Consider the following 15,906-nt stretch of genomic DNA (forward strand, 5'->3'; position numbering starts at 1 on the left):
TACAGGAAAGCGGTAAACATAATTAATTTATGGTTACAGCAGTCATTGTGACTACATGGTCAACACAGTGAAAGTGCATAATAATATAAAATGACATACCAAACTGCTGCTATGATTGATAGTAGAGATTAGTAAGTGATGCTACATGATAAACACAAAGTAAATGATAGCGTGAAATGACATAGCACATAATAAACAATATTTGGTAAATGAGTTTTACTCATTATGATGTTCCAGAAATTCAGAGTCAGAGCAGAAGCACTGGTCAAGCAAGAATTGTTTCAACTTTATCTTAAACGTACTTAATGTTGGTATGCATTTTAAGTAAGAGTAAATATGGTTATATAACATAACTCCAGTATGATACATTCCTCTTTTGCATTAGTTTGTGCTTACTGTGCTTATGTGTAGGTGCAGCTTCTGCCTAGTGTCATACGTATGTAAATCACGGTTATGTTTCAGGATGGGCTAGTAAGGAGACTAAAAGCTAAAGGGGAAAATGTGGCATATCAGAAACAAAATGGTACAACCAAGAAAAACATAACCAGGGGGGGTTGCTTAACACACTGTAAAATACACAAGACACCTTTTGCTGTGTTATAAAACACCACCAGTTGAAACACATGTTGCTGAAAGTAATTCAGTGCATGTACAACAAAAAAACACAGGAGCAGAAAACTACATGTTACAGGAGTGTGACAAATGTCCAGATGTGTAGGAATGTGGTTTCTTCTTCACTGCAGATGAAGATACCACTGGGTGTTCTAGATTTTTCTCACTGGGTCAGGACTAACTCATCTGTGCAGTGACCAAGTGCAATGTTTGACTTCACCAAGCACCTTTCATCACTTTATCGGCTACTTAATTTCACTGGAGTTTTGAGTGGATAGGTACCCAGCAGAATTCCACTACTATTACTTCTTGATGTATCTCATAGGAAGTGCAAGTTTATTCTAATGACTGATGGAATAAATAAACTTTACATAGACAGTTCTGCCTGTGTGATACTTAAAAATCACTATTCCCTCCCATTATCTAGTTACTTAAGCAACAGGCGAAGGTAATGAGATGCAGTTGCAAGAGTGGAGAATTAACAGAAAATTAAAAGCTCATTCCCTCCACAAACGAATAAAACATTCTGAGAAAGTTCTTTTCTGACTCTGTAGCTCAAATGACACCAGTAAAAAGGGGTCACAATTACATGAGGGGAAACTAGCAGAATACCCAATCACACAGCTCGAAAGACATGTACACACAAGTAGTGCCAAGTGGCTTCTTTATGTAAAAAAATACATCGTTCGATGTCTTACAAGAATCACCTTTACAGCTACCTCCAAATGACGAAGGCTACCCACAATAAAATGATACCTTCTGAATATATACTGAAAAGTCTCTAAATGTGTTATGGTTGCAGGATTAGTTTGCTTGATATTGAAGTTATTAGTGCCCTTAATAGAATACTGTAAAATGAACATGATTAAAATATACAATTCCTAACTGAAATCTGATACACTGAACTACTCATTCATACAGAAGCCTAGCCTACAACACAGTTCTATATTAATTTCTAAAATCCATGTACAATATAAAAGCAGTAGATAAAATTCTTTAACAAAGAACAGTCTGGCTGACTGGGGGAGGCAAGGAGTGTGAGTGTGAGTGTGAGTGTGAGTGTGAGTGTGAGAGAGAGAGAGAGAGAGAGAGAGAGAGAGAGAGAGAGAGAGAGAGAGAGAGAGAGAGAGAGAGGGGGGGGGGGGAGGGAGGGAGAAGGAGGGATGGGCAGATGAGCTACACTCCTTATAATCACTTGAAAACCACCTGAATAACAACTTATGAAGATATGAGGCAGTACAGATCATCCCATCTAACTCATCACTTCGACTGGAGAGTGCAGGTATGCTGGTGAACAAATTATTGCTTTAGTCCAAGACACTACAGCATGACATACACAAATACATATTCCCTGGATTCTGTGATGCCCTGTTACCAAGCAAAATTACATCACCCTTTCTTCAAGTGGAGGTAGAGAAGGGGATGCCAGATAGTCTGGACTTCCTCTGCTGGATACATACAGTGGATACACAGACAGGCACTAAGGCAATCTGACCATATAAGGCATGTAGTGGAACAGTTAAAATGATCTGCACCACAGCCCTCATAAACACATACAATGTAATTTAGCATTAAATATAGTGATAACATCAGATAAACAAATCTCTACGGTTTAGTCAGAGAACACATCAAAGCTGACAATGTCACCCTTGCTTCGACCCACCTGTTTAAACTACACTGCTGCTATAATGAACAGAAAAAAATCCAGAACCTACCAGTGGCAATGTAAGTTTATCTAATTTGTTGTCACCAAATTTTACTGCTAGAAAGAATTAATAGGTCTTAGTTCTTCAAATTGTCATTTGAGTGTGATTTCTTGTGAATCTAGTTACTTGATTCTTTATTTTGATGTACACAATAAAAATATACAAGGGAACCTATGGCCCAAGAAGTGCAGATCTACAGACTGGGCTTGACAGCATGACACACATAAAGAACAACACTGGCTTGCTTAATAATATTTTTACTTCTGTAAAGCAAACACATTTGCACATATTTGTGTGTGCACACGTGTTCATGTTTGCACGCATGTGCGCATTTCCGTATCTGAAGCAGGACTTTGCTTGACAGCTCGTATCATCTTCTTCATAGAGGGCACCAAAGTCAAATATTTATCAAAAGAATGCAGTATTTTTTTCTACTTAGACTTAATTATTTAATCTTTCTTTCTTTTCACAATCAGTTTTGGCTTATCAAGCCATTTTCTAGAGATTATGTGCATGGGAAAGCACATTATGTTACCAAACCATAAAGCACACACCATGGTGTGAAGGTAAATTACTGGAAAAATAGTTGTCTTTAAATTTGCTAAACGTCTAAATTGGTGGCTTCTTCCAAATCTGTGACTCCATTTGTATTAGTTTGCAAAATACAGCTTAATTGATGTTTTGGCATTTTATATTTGTACACATAAGTTGGGAAATATGCAGATCTCTTATTTTTCTTGACCAAAGAATGGAAGAGTGGGCATCTAGTAATCTCAGTCTGTACTTAAAGAAAGGAACAAATAAAATAAAATAATTAAAAAGTGTTAGAAAATGGAAAGTTAGAAAACGGAAAGTTCAAAAATTAAAATTTTGCTTACAAGGAGGCCATCCGGCAATCGAACTTTTGTAATTTTTTTAAATTTATGATCGTGAAGTTCAAAACTCAAATACACTCCTGGAAATTGAAATAAGAACACCGTGAATTCATCGTCCCAGGAAGGGGAAACTTTATTGACACATTCCTGGGGTCAGATACATTACATGATCACACTGACAGAACCACAGGCACATAGACACAGGCAACAGAGCATGCACAATGTCGGCACTAGTACAGTGTATATCCACCTTTCGCAGCAATGCAGGCTGCTATTCTCCCATGGAGACGATCGTAGAGATGCTGGATGTAGTCCTGTGGAACGGCTTGCCATGCCATTTCCACCTGGCGCCTCAGTTGGACCAGCGTTCGTGCTGGACGTGCAGACCGCGTGAGACGACGCTTCATCCAGTCCCAAACATGCTCAATGGGGGACAGATCCAGAGATCTTGCTGGCCAGGGTAGTTGACTTACACCTTCTAGAGCACGTTGGGTGGCACGGGATACATGCGGACGTGCATTGTCCTGTTGGAACAGCAAGTTCCCTTGCCGGTCTAGGAATGGTAGAACGATGGGTTCGATGACGGTTTGGATGTACCGTGCACTATTCAGTGTCCCCTCGACGATCACCAGTGGTGTACGGCCAGTGTAGGAGATCGCTTCCCACACCATGATGCCGGGTGTTGGCCCTGTGTGCCTCGGTCGTACGCAGTCCTGATTGTGGCGCTCACCTGCACGGCGCCAAACACGCATACGACCATCATTGGCACCAAGGCAGAAGCGACTCTCATCGCTGAAGACGACACGTCTCCATTTGTCCCTCCATTCACGCCTGTCGCGACACCACTGGAGGCGGGCTGCACGATGTTGGGGCGTGAGCGGAAGACGGCCTAACGGTGTGTGGGACCGTAGCCCAGCTTCATGGAGACGGTTGCGAATGGTCCTCGCCGATACCCCAGGAGCAACAGTGTCCCTAATTTGCTGGGAAGTGGCGGTGCGGTCCCCTACGGCACTGCGTAGGATCCTACGGTCTTGGCGTGCATCCGTGCGTCGCTGCGGTCCGGTCCCAGGTCGACGGGCACGTGCACCTTCCGCCGACCACTGGCGACAACATCGATGTACTGTGGAGACCTCACGCCCCACGTGTTGAGCAATTCGGCGGTACGTCCACCCGGCCTCCCGCATGCCCACTATACGCCCTCGCTCAAAGTCCGTCAACTGCACATACGGTTCACGTCCACGCTGTCGCGGCATGCTACCAGTGTTAAAGACTGCGATGGAGCTCCGTATGCCACGGCAAACTGGCTGACACTGACGGCGGCGGTGCACAAATGCTGCGCAGCTAGCGCCATTTGACGGCCAACACCGCAGTTCCTGGTGTGTCCGCTGTGCCGTGCGTGTGATCATTGCTTGTACAGCCCTCTCGCAGTGTCCGGAGCAAGTATGGTGGGTCTGACACACCGGTGTCAATGTGTTCTTTTTTCCATTTCCAGGAGTGTATCAATGCCCCAAAGCAACTATCAAAAAGACTCAAGAAAATCAACTTTGCAATTTTCCACAGAACTTGAGCACCTTTACTCCCTTAAATGAAGGCGATTTTCATGACAGGCAGTGTGGCTCACTTGGTACTCCTGGAGGGTGGTAATGAGGTAATCAATGGATTACTTGTTCAAATGTCACTTTAGATTTTTTTCCATTTTTAAAATTTTTGGTCAATTTGAATATCTTCATTTAAATATAAAATTCATCAAATGTATGCAGATTAACAGATATCAAATCATTATTTTTCTGATAAATGCACAATTTCTTGTTTCTAATTACACATCACATCCAAAATTCCAGTTTTCATTGCAATTATACGAGGTGCGATAATAAAGTAATGAGACTTATTTTCTTTGCAAAATGTGGCAACCCTGCAGGCTTGTGTAGGCACAATATATTTGACCTTGGTCTATAAGCTGCTTCTAGTCCAAGCAGCACATTGATGCAACTCAGTCGTGAGTTGTATGTTAACACGGAAATGGAACCGCATAATATTGCGCAATGGTATGCCATTTCTTTATGCGTTAAATTGGGTGAAAATGTGACAACTTATGGTAAGCTTCAGAAGGCTTTTGGAGAGGAGGTTATGTCATGAGCTCAAGTTTCTTGCTGGCATAACATGTTTAGTGAAGGCAGAACGAATGTTGAAGATGGAAGACCTCAGTGGACGACCGTCAACCTCACAGACTGATGTCAACTTGGCCAGGGTGCGTGAACTCGTACGATCTGATCGAAGATTATCTGTGAAAATGATTGCAGAAGAACTGAACATCAATCGAGAAACAGTTCATCTAATAATAACTGAAGATTTTGGTATGAGAAAGATTTGTGCAAAACTGGTCCCCAAAAATCTAACACCACAACAGTGAGAAACACAGAAAAATTTGGCAGCCGATCTGTAACAGCAAACGGAAATCAATCCAGGATTGTTGAGCTGTTATGACTGGTGATGAAAGTTGGTTTTTTCAGTATGATCCAGAGCCAAAACGCCAAAGTTCGCAATGGTGCTCAAACAGTTAACCAACATTACTACAAAGAAATTTTAGGAAGACTTCGTAAAAGAGTTCTTTGTGTCCATGGCAACATTGTTGATAATTGGATTCTGAATCAGGATAATGCGCCATCCCATACTGCTCTGTCAGTACAGCAATTTTTAACCTCAAAACAAATTTCAGTACTACCACAGCCACCTTATTCACCAGATATTGCTCCATGCGACTTTTTTCTATTTCCAAGTGTCCAAACGGCAGTCGAGGGACACCAATTTCAAACAACACAAGAGGTGCAAAAAGCTGTGACGAGGGTCTTGGAGGATATTACAGAAGATGAGTTCCAGAAATGTTACCATCAATGGCAGAAGCCCTGGAAAAAGTGTGTGCAATCAGAATAGAACCACTTTGACGGAGACAACACTAAACTTGACTAAAACAATAAGCAACATTTTTTTCACATCAGTCTCATTACTTTATTGTCGCACCTCGTAATCTCTTAATTACTGATTTTTAGAAAAGATTTTTAATAAACATATAATTTCACATATCTGACAAATTTTATAGTCACACAGGCACTCAAAATGAACGAAAAATTAAATTAAAAAAAACAGTAGTGAGATTCAAACCAGCAATCTTGTCATTACCCAGTGATGATGCTACAAGGATACTGAGTATGCCACCATGCCTGTCGTGAAAAATTGCCTTAATTTTGAGGAGTTAAGGTTCCTGAAGTGTCACAGAAAACTTCAAAGTCAATTTTCTACATCTTGATCTACATCTACATCCATACTCTGTAAACCACTGTGAAGTGCATGGCAAAAGGTATGTCACATTACACCAATTATTAGAGTTTCTTCTCATTCCATTCACATGTACCTCTGTGTGTGCTGTAATTAACCTAATGTTGTTCTCGTGATCCCTCTGCTTTTGTTTTGCTACCTTCAGTTTCAGTTCCCGTCTCTTTGGCAAATGACTGGCACTAACTTTGGTGCCACTAAACAGCCTTCACACACAACCTGAAATTCTTGGGTTTTTGTGGATGATCATATTGATATATTCTGCTAAGGTAGCCTTTGAAGGCTTCACGCAGTATTCTCTTGACAGCCAAACACATTTCATTCAGCATATTCTATTCTTTTCTTGAGAATTTTTAGGGGTTACATTGAACTGCTTTGGGAAATTGATATTTGAGCTCTGAACTTCATATACCAAAAGTATACAAAATTTCAAAAATCCTATTGCTGAGGGAGGGTCTCCTTGTTAATATGCAGATAATATGAATAATTTTGTCTGAGAGTGTGGAAATTACACATAGCTATGGTGTGTTATAAATTAGTTGTGACTTTTAATGTTTGGCTCACTGGAGGGGACATAACTCAGTTGCCCAGGTTAACATAATGGCAAGCCAGCTTTCCCTAGCACACTGCCAGCAGTTCAGTTGGTAAAGAGCTCCAGTTGCAATGTCTTTGCTAAACAATAGCACTTGGTGTCGCACATCAGAGGCAGCTACGCTCACCATCTCGCATTGTAAAGTGGTATTGTTTGACGCTGAAGTGTTCTGCGGTCTTCGAGAGATGTGAACGAATGTTTTGTTTAGCACTGCATTCATAATGATAGTGCAGCCTGTCTGAACATGAAATTTGCAATAAAAAAGTCATCCAAAAACACAATCACTGGCTGCAAAGATATCAAGCACTGGAAGGGGGAATTTCTGATCTATGGACAAGGCTGTAAATTTGTGTGCTCTATTCACAGTTATTCTGAACTTTAGTCCAATAGTGGTGGACCTATTTTACGTGTTATAATAGTGGTGGACAGAAAAGCTGTTTCTTTTAGCATTAACTAATCTACGGTGTTGAGGACTGAGAAGGAGGGAGAATGAAAGAAAAGATGTAAATGATAAAGCAACATCAGATTTTTCTTTACTATAAACTCTGGGCAAGTAAAGAAGTTACGATAGATGGGTAACGGAGATGGATGCATCCCAGCAGGGTGCAATGTACAGATGTGTATGCTTATTACCAATGCAAGGAATACCCTTCTTTAAGGGGTGCACCATGCTAGAAATCTTTTTATCCAAATTTTCTTATTGCCTTAAAATGCTCCTTAGAGAATCTACTTTTTAACATTCATTCATATAAAGTGTGCCATAAATGTTAAAATATGTTAAAACCATGGTTTTTTGCATGGGCATCTGATGCATCCAAGTGAATGCAACTGATGTAATACTATAATAGTTACCAACAGAGTAAGGGTCCTGTCAGTTTTAGACAGTATAACAAAGGGCATAAGTATCGGCTCAAATACTATTCTCACAAGATTTCTCTTCATAACATTATTCGTTTATAGTAAACAGTCTGAAAGCGCATGCTTCCCTAGTGTCTGCTTAACTTGTCATTCTGCTTGATTTTTATTCACAGTAAAATGTGAGTGCTTGAAAATGATAAACAAAAATAGTTATACAGATAGAAATGGTTTGGAAAGTAATCCAAATTGTGCAAAAACTGCTGGTACATGGAAGCCAGTTAATCAACATAATTTCATAAAAATGTACAATACTCGCGTTTCTGACTAAAAGTTTGTTCAGTTTTAAAAAAAAGGTTGAAATTTTAATCGCTTGTTTTTCCAAAACAACATCTGTCAAGTTGGTGGGTGCTATAACTCATGAAATATACATTATATCTTTTAATAATTTATGAGTTGGTGTTTTTTCTACAGTAGTACATATGATTTTTGTGATATATTTTAATTCCAATTTTTTGTTCTTTTATTTAGGAGAGCTTCCAGTTTGTTGAAAATCATTTTTTTTAATATTCCTACATACTACAAGGGCTGACTGAAAAGTACTGCCTCCACCTTTGTAACTCTCTAACAGTTGGCAGCATTGGTATGTGGCAGGTATTAACTTGTTCTGTAGCCTCTTTTCTACAGCTCCAGTTGGTGACAAGCCTTAGTATTGAATGGTTGTGTTGTTACAGTGTAAAGTACGGAACCCTGCGTAGACAGTTGGTCAATGCGATTTAAGCAATGTAGAGTCATTGAATTCTTGACAGCAGAAGGTGTCACCCCAAACGAGATTCATTAGAGAATGAAAGCAGTTTATGGTGACTGTGTTGATGTGAGTACTGTGCATCGTTGGGCGAGTAAGTTTAAAGATGTTGAGGCAGGAATATCTGACCTGCGTGACAAACAAAGAGTTGGACGTCCTGTGACAGCAACCACCAAGTTCCACAAGCAAAATGTTGACAGATTGATTCAGGATGATCATTGTATCACTCAGACAGTGATTGCAAGCACAATTGGCATTTCACAAGACCGTATGTGTCACATTATTACTTTGCTTGGCTATCTGAAGATCTATGCATGATTGATACCCCGGATGCTGACTCCTGAAATGAAAGCGCACAGACTTTAAATTTGCCAGGAGCTCCTCTTGCGTTATGAGAATGAAGGTTAAGCCTTTCTCCATTCAATTGTGACAGGGACAAAATGTGGGAACACCATTACAACCCAGAGACCAAACATCTGTCTATGGAATACTGAGACACTCAGCTGGAAAAAGCATGGCCACAGTGTTCTGGGACACAGATGATGTTATCCATGTTGATTTCCTCGATCGTGGAACAACAATAAATTCAGAGTGTTATATCACAACACTGCAAACTCTGAAACGACAGCTAACAAGGGTTCGAAAGGAAAAGGGAAATGTTTTCCTGCAGCATGACAATGCCAAACCACACACTTCACGTGCCACCACAGCAGAACTTCAGAGACTGAATCTCACCACCGTACGACATCCTTCATACAGTCCAGATTTAGCACCGCCTGCCTTCCATCTGTTCCCGATAACAAAAGACAATCTGCGGGGACATCATTATGCTTCTGATGAAGACGTTGAGAGAACTGTGAGACTGTGGTTGCAAAAAAAGAGTGTCGACTTCTTCCATGATGGCTTCAGAAAACTTTTTCATCGTTGGCAGAAATGTATCGAATTGGCTGGTGATTTTGTGGAAAAGTGAATAGTGATAATTAAAGATCACATTCTAAGGATTATTTCTGCATTTGATTTATTAAAATATTCCTATCCAAACTGAATTAATGAAGATGGAGGCATTACTTTTCACTCAACCATTGTACGTTAGACAATATTATCAATTTCAAAGCAGTTTTTGAAATTTTGTTCTAGGTTGAAAATTGTGGCACTCCATGAAGGCCTTTCTTTGCTGATGTGTAGTGTCCTCTGTGTAGAAGTTGTTGTTGTTGTGGTCTTCAGTCCTGAGATCTTACTTTAAAAATAAATAAATAAATAAATAGATAAATTTTCAGTCTTAAGGATGTACAATAAAGGTCTAAAGTCAGTTATGCAATTTTTCTGGTTTATTTAAAAAATTAAACAATAGTAATAAACAAAAATATTTCAGTTCCAAAATAGCGCATCACCTTTGTCTACCACCATAAACTTCTTTTAATTATCAAAGCAGAAGAGCTGTTCAATGACAGTGAGTTGTCACTTTGAAATTGTCTTCATAAGCTCCGTTTTTGACATGAAAACTTTTTGTCTCTGACATTCATCATCGTGAGAAGTGACACAGTGACCTGGAAAGGGCAATTTCTGAATGCCGTGAGGAGGGTTTCATTCAAAGACATCGCGTAGCTAGACATGTCACGCACTGAAAAAGATGTGGATGGACCACACAGCACAAGAAATGATGAACACACCATTAGGCCAGGGAAGCAGCATAATCGCCCTTCACAATGGCTCTGCTCACAGCTCCATTCCAAACTGTTTATTGCTGTCTGTCCCAAGAAGCAAGACGATCCTCATGAGAAAATGAACGCCAAAGTTTTCAGAAAGTGATCTTCTAATGTTCTGCTGCAAAATATTCCTTGGAATTCAACAACAGTAATGGACTATCCACCACATCACTCTGTTGTGAGGCATAAAAAAAATGGAAATGATCGTATGGCATTATTGGCTGGGAGTCACCATTCAGGAATGTTCGGCCGCCGTATTGCAAGTCCTTTTTTTCTTAGTTGAAGCCACTTCGGCGTCTTGCGGGTCAATGACGATGAAAATGATAATGAAGGGCACACAACACCCAGTCCCCTGCTGGGAATTGAACCTGGGCCCCCTGCATGTTAGGGGGTAACACTACCGCTACACTACGAAGGCGAACTGTGAGGTATAAATCCCCAACAAAGCAATGGAGGAAAGTGGATATTTTACTCTAGGGTGCAAGACATATTCCACCAGATAAAGTTGAATCTGAGATGAATAATGCAGAGTTAACAGAACTTGTAATGCTGTACAAGCCAAGAATGCCAAGCTACCATGTCAATGAATTGACTTATGCTATAGGGCATAGATTAATCAGGCTTCCTCCATATAATGCTCATTTAAATCCATTTGAGAATATATGGGCATATGTGAGCGGTAGAAAGAATACACATTACGGCAATTACAACTTGCTTGCACAGGTAATGCCGAGAGACGGTACAGGATAACAAGTAAAAAAAAAAAAAAAAATTAATTGTCTAAGACATGGTTATGAGTATTACATTAACATGCACTTGTTAGTAACATCAATCAAACAAGGGAAGGAGGAAGTGTGCCAGCAATTGCACAGAAAATAGAAGCTGGCATGCTAACAAGTTTGTGGAGATGGGATGGTATGGCACACAAACTGTCTGGCGAATGCTTTGACAGCAAGCATTAGTGTTGCCTCTCATAAGCAAGCATTAATGACTTTGGTAAGGGAGGAAGGAAAAAGAAGGGAGCACTCATTATGAAGATAACAACGTATGTACACAGCATCTGTCTGATGGATAAGGCATAAGTGCAGTACTTGCAAAGGTAGGAAGCTGTAATGTGACAATCACACTGCTGAAGTATTCTTCAAAAGAGACAAAAAGTAAATAGACACACCTGGAGACTCATTGATTTTTTAAGTTTCGTTTCTGTACATGTTGAGTTACCACAAGTTTGAGATTGGAAAACGTGGAAAGTAGCGTACAGTGAAATGTCAGCACGTTGCTCCTTATGGTTAAAAAAAAAAAAACTTCTTCCTTTTCCGCTTCAATAAATTCAAGGACCTTATATTGTTATAGACAATGATTTGATAGCAGAAAAAAGTATTTTGAGTAGAAGTAACAAAATAATCATGAAGCCTGATAATAAAAACTATCTGCTTGTAATATTGGCTCACATACAGTAAACATGTTGAAGTCAGTAATGCCTGAACAAGTCTGTCAAAGCATTGTCAAATTTCTTTGCAATTGTCCCTGTGAGTCTTTCAGTGGTATCTTGCTAAACAGGGAGACAGCACTGCATCAGATTTCATGACATGTAGTTGCTTGAGACATTGCAAGAACTCCAAGTTGTAGATGTGATGAATACAATTCTCCCACATATGAGCACAGCAATTTCTTCAAATTCTTAGTTGCTGGGTATGCAGTTGCACCAGTGTTGCTGACATTAGACGTAATGGCATACCTTCTGTATGTATCTATAACAATCCACACAGTCTATGTGGAATTGGTACCACTTAAATACAAAGTTGTAGACATGATGAATACAATTCTCCCACATATGAGCACAGCAATTTCTTCAAATTCTTTTCTCTTCCCAAGGGCATGCAGCTTTACTGTATGGTTAAATGATGATGGCATCCTCTTCGGTAAAATATTCCGGAGATAAAATAGTCCCCCATTCGGATCTCCGGGCGGGGACTACTCAGGATGACGACGTTATCAGGAGAAAGAAAACCATTGGGGTTCTACGGATCGGAGCGTGGAATGTCAGATCCCTTAATCGGGAAGGTAGGTTAGAAAATTTAAAAAGGCAAATGGATAAGTTAAAGTTAAATATAGTGGGAATTAGTGAAGTTCGGTGGCAGGAGGAACAAGACTTCTGGTCAGGTGACTGCAGGGTTACAAACAAAATCAAATAGGGGTAATGCAGGAGTAGGTTTAATAATGAATACGAAAATAGGAATGCGGGTAAGCTATTAAACAGCATAGTGAATGCATTATTGTGGCCAAGATAGATACGAAGCCCACGCCTACTACAGCAGTACAAGTTTATATGCCAACTAGCTCTGCAGATGACGAAGAAATTGAAAAAATGTATGATGAAATAAAAGAAATTATTCAGATAGTGAAGGGTGACGAAAATTTAATAGCCATGGGTGACTGGAATTCGGTAGTAGGAAAAGGGAGAGAAGGAAACGTAGTAGGTGAATATGGATTGGGGCTAAGAAATGAAAGAGGAAGCCGCCTGGTAGAATTTTGCACAGAGCACAACTTACTCATAGCTAACATTTGGTTCAAGAATCATAAAAGAAGGCTGTATACATGGAAGAAGCCTGGAGATACTGACAGGTTTCAGATAGATTATCTAATGGTAAGACAGAGATTTAGGAACCAGGTTTTAAATTGTAAGACATTTCCAGGGGCAGATGTGGACTGACCACAATCTATTGGTTATGACCTGTAGATTAAAACTGAAGAAAATGCAAAAAGGCAGGAATTTAAGGAGATGGGACCTGGATAAACTGAAAGAACCAGAGGTTGTACAGAGTTTCAGGGAGAGCATAACGGAACAATTGACAGGAATGGGGGAAAGAAATACAGTAGAAGAAGAATGGGTAGCTTTGAGGGATGAAGTAGTGAAGGTAGCAGAGGATCAAGTAGGTAAAAAGACGAGGGCTAATAGAAATCCTTGGGTAACAGAAGATATATTGAATTTAATTGGTGAAACGAGAAAATATAAAAATGCAGTAAATGAAGCAGGCAAAAAGGGATACAAACGTCTCAAAAATGAAATCGACAGGAAGTGCAAAATGGCTAAGCAGGGATGTCTGGAGGACAAATGTAAGGATGTAGAGGCTTATCTCACTAGGGGTAAGATAGATACTGCCTACAGGAAAATTACAGAAACCTTTGGAGAAAAGAGAACCACTTGTATGAATATCAAGAACTCAGATGGAAACCCAATTCTAAGCAAAAGAAGGGAAAGCAGAAAGGTGGAAGGAGTATATAGAGGGACTATACAAGGGCGATGTACTTGAGGGCAATTTTATAGAAAGGGAAGAGGATGTATATGAAGATGAAATGGGAGATACGATACTGCGTGAAGAGTTTGACAGAGCACTGAAAGACCTTAGTCGAAACAAGGCCCCGGGAGTAGACAACATTCCATTAGAACTACTAACGGCCTTGGGAGAGCCAGTCCTGACAAAACTCTACCATCTGGTGAGCAAGATGTATGAAACAGGCGAAATACCCTCAGACTTCAAGAAGAATATAATAATTCCAATCCCAAAGAAAGCAGGTGTTGACAGATGTCAAAATTACCGAACTATCAGTTTAATAAGTCACAGCTGCAAAATATGAATGCTAATTCTTTACAGAAGAATGGAAAAACTAGTAGAAGCCGACCTCGGGGAAGATCAGTTTGGATTCCGAAGAAATGTTGGAACACGTGAGGCAATACTGACCCTACGACTCATCTTAGAAGCTAGATTAAGGAAGGGCAATCCTATGTTTCTAGCATTTGTAGACTTAGAGAAAGCTTTTGACAATGTTGACTAGAATACTCTCTTTCAAATTCTGAAGGTGGCAGGGGTAAAATACAAAGAGCGAAAGGCTATTTACAATTTGATAGAAACCAGATGGCAGTTATAAGAATCGAGGGGCATGAAAGGGAAGCAGTGGTTGGGAAGGGAGTGAGGCAGGGCTGTAGCCTATCTCCGATGTTATTCAATCTGTATATTGAGCAAGCAGTGAAGGAAAGAAAAGAAAAATTAGGAGTAGGTATTAAAATCCATGGAGAAGAAATAAATACTTTGAGGTTTGCCGATGACATTGTAATTCTGTCGGAGACAGCAAAGGACTTGGAAGAGCAGTTGAACAGAATGGACAGTGTCTTGAAAGGAGGATATAAGATGAACATCAACAAAAGCAAAACAAGGATAATGGAATGTAGTCGAATTAAGTCGGGTGATGCTGAGGGAATTAGATTAGGAAATGAGACACTTAAAGTAGTAAAGCAGTTTTGCTATTTGGGGAGCAAAATAACTGATGATGGTCAAAGTAGAGAGGATATAAAATGTAGACTGGCAATGGCAAGGAAAGCGTTTCTGAAGAAGAGAAATTTGTTAACATCGAATATAGATTTAAGTGTCAGGAAGTCATTTCTGAAAGTATTTGTATGGAGTGTAGCCATGTATGGAAGTGAAACGTGGACGATAAATAGTTTGGACAAGAAGAGAATAGAAGCTTTCGAAATGTGGTGCTACAGAAGAATGCTGAAGATTAGATGGGTAGATCACATAACTAATGAGGAAGTATTGAATAGGATTGGGGAGAAGAGAAGTTTGTGGCACAACTTGACTAGAAGAAGGGATCGGTTGGTAGGACATGTTCTGAGGCATCAAGGGATCACCAATTTAGTATTGGAGGGCAGCGTAGAGGGTAAAAATCGTAGAGGGAGACCAAGAGATGAATACACTAAGCAGATTCAGAAGTATGTAGGTTGCGATAGGTACTGGGAGATGATGAGGCTTGTACAGCATAGAGTAGCATGGAGAGCTGCATCAAACCAGTCTCAGGACTGAAGACCACAACACAACACAAATACAAAGTTCACCACGGAACTGGAGAACAATGGTCACCTGCCATTTCTGGATGTACTGTCAAAAGGAGAGCAGACGGATTGTTTGGCTGCAGTGTGTATTGCAAACAATGATTTATACAGGCTAGCAACTGTCATAACCCAGCACCAAAGAATAGGCACATATAACTTCTCAAAGCAATATAGTTTGACATCAGAAATAGAGCATCTATCAGCAATCTTCACCAAAAATGAATACACAGTCGAACATTCAAATTCCTTTCAACCAGCCACTCTGCCACATAATAGAGAAGAAGAGCAAGATAAAGTGAAGGCTGTGGCTTACCTGCCCTACGTAGGATCTATTTGTGCCATGATTAGCAGGATTCTCATGAAACATATGATCATCAATTGTGCATTCATGAAACATAATATCAAGTGTGCATTTTGCCCACCTACTAAAATAAGAGAACTACAGGGAAATGTGAAAGATGACCTGGGTTTATGAAAACCAAATGATTAGAATGGGGGACATCAGCTGCCAAGAACATTGGAGCCACATTTGGA

General features: G+C 40.0%; 1 protein-coding gene across 4 annotated transcripts in view; it reads right to left on the reverse strand.

Annotated features, from left to right (window-relative positions):
• The window catches only part of LOC126175977 (epidermal growth factor receptor substrate 15-like 1), a 211,078-nt gene that overhangs the window by 87,457 nt on the left and 107,715 nt on the right, over positions 1 to 15,906 (reverse strand). The gene's annotated exons all lie outside the window — the stretch shown is intronic.

This window comes from Schistocerca cancellata, chromosome 3 (assembly GCF_023864275.1).
Source record: "Schistocerca cancellata isolate TAMUIC-IGC-003103 chromosome 3, iqSchCanc2.1, whole genome shotgun sequence".
Lineage (NCBI taxonomy): Eukaryota > Metazoa > Arthropoda > Insecta > Orthoptera > Acrididae > Schistocerca > Schistocerca cancellata.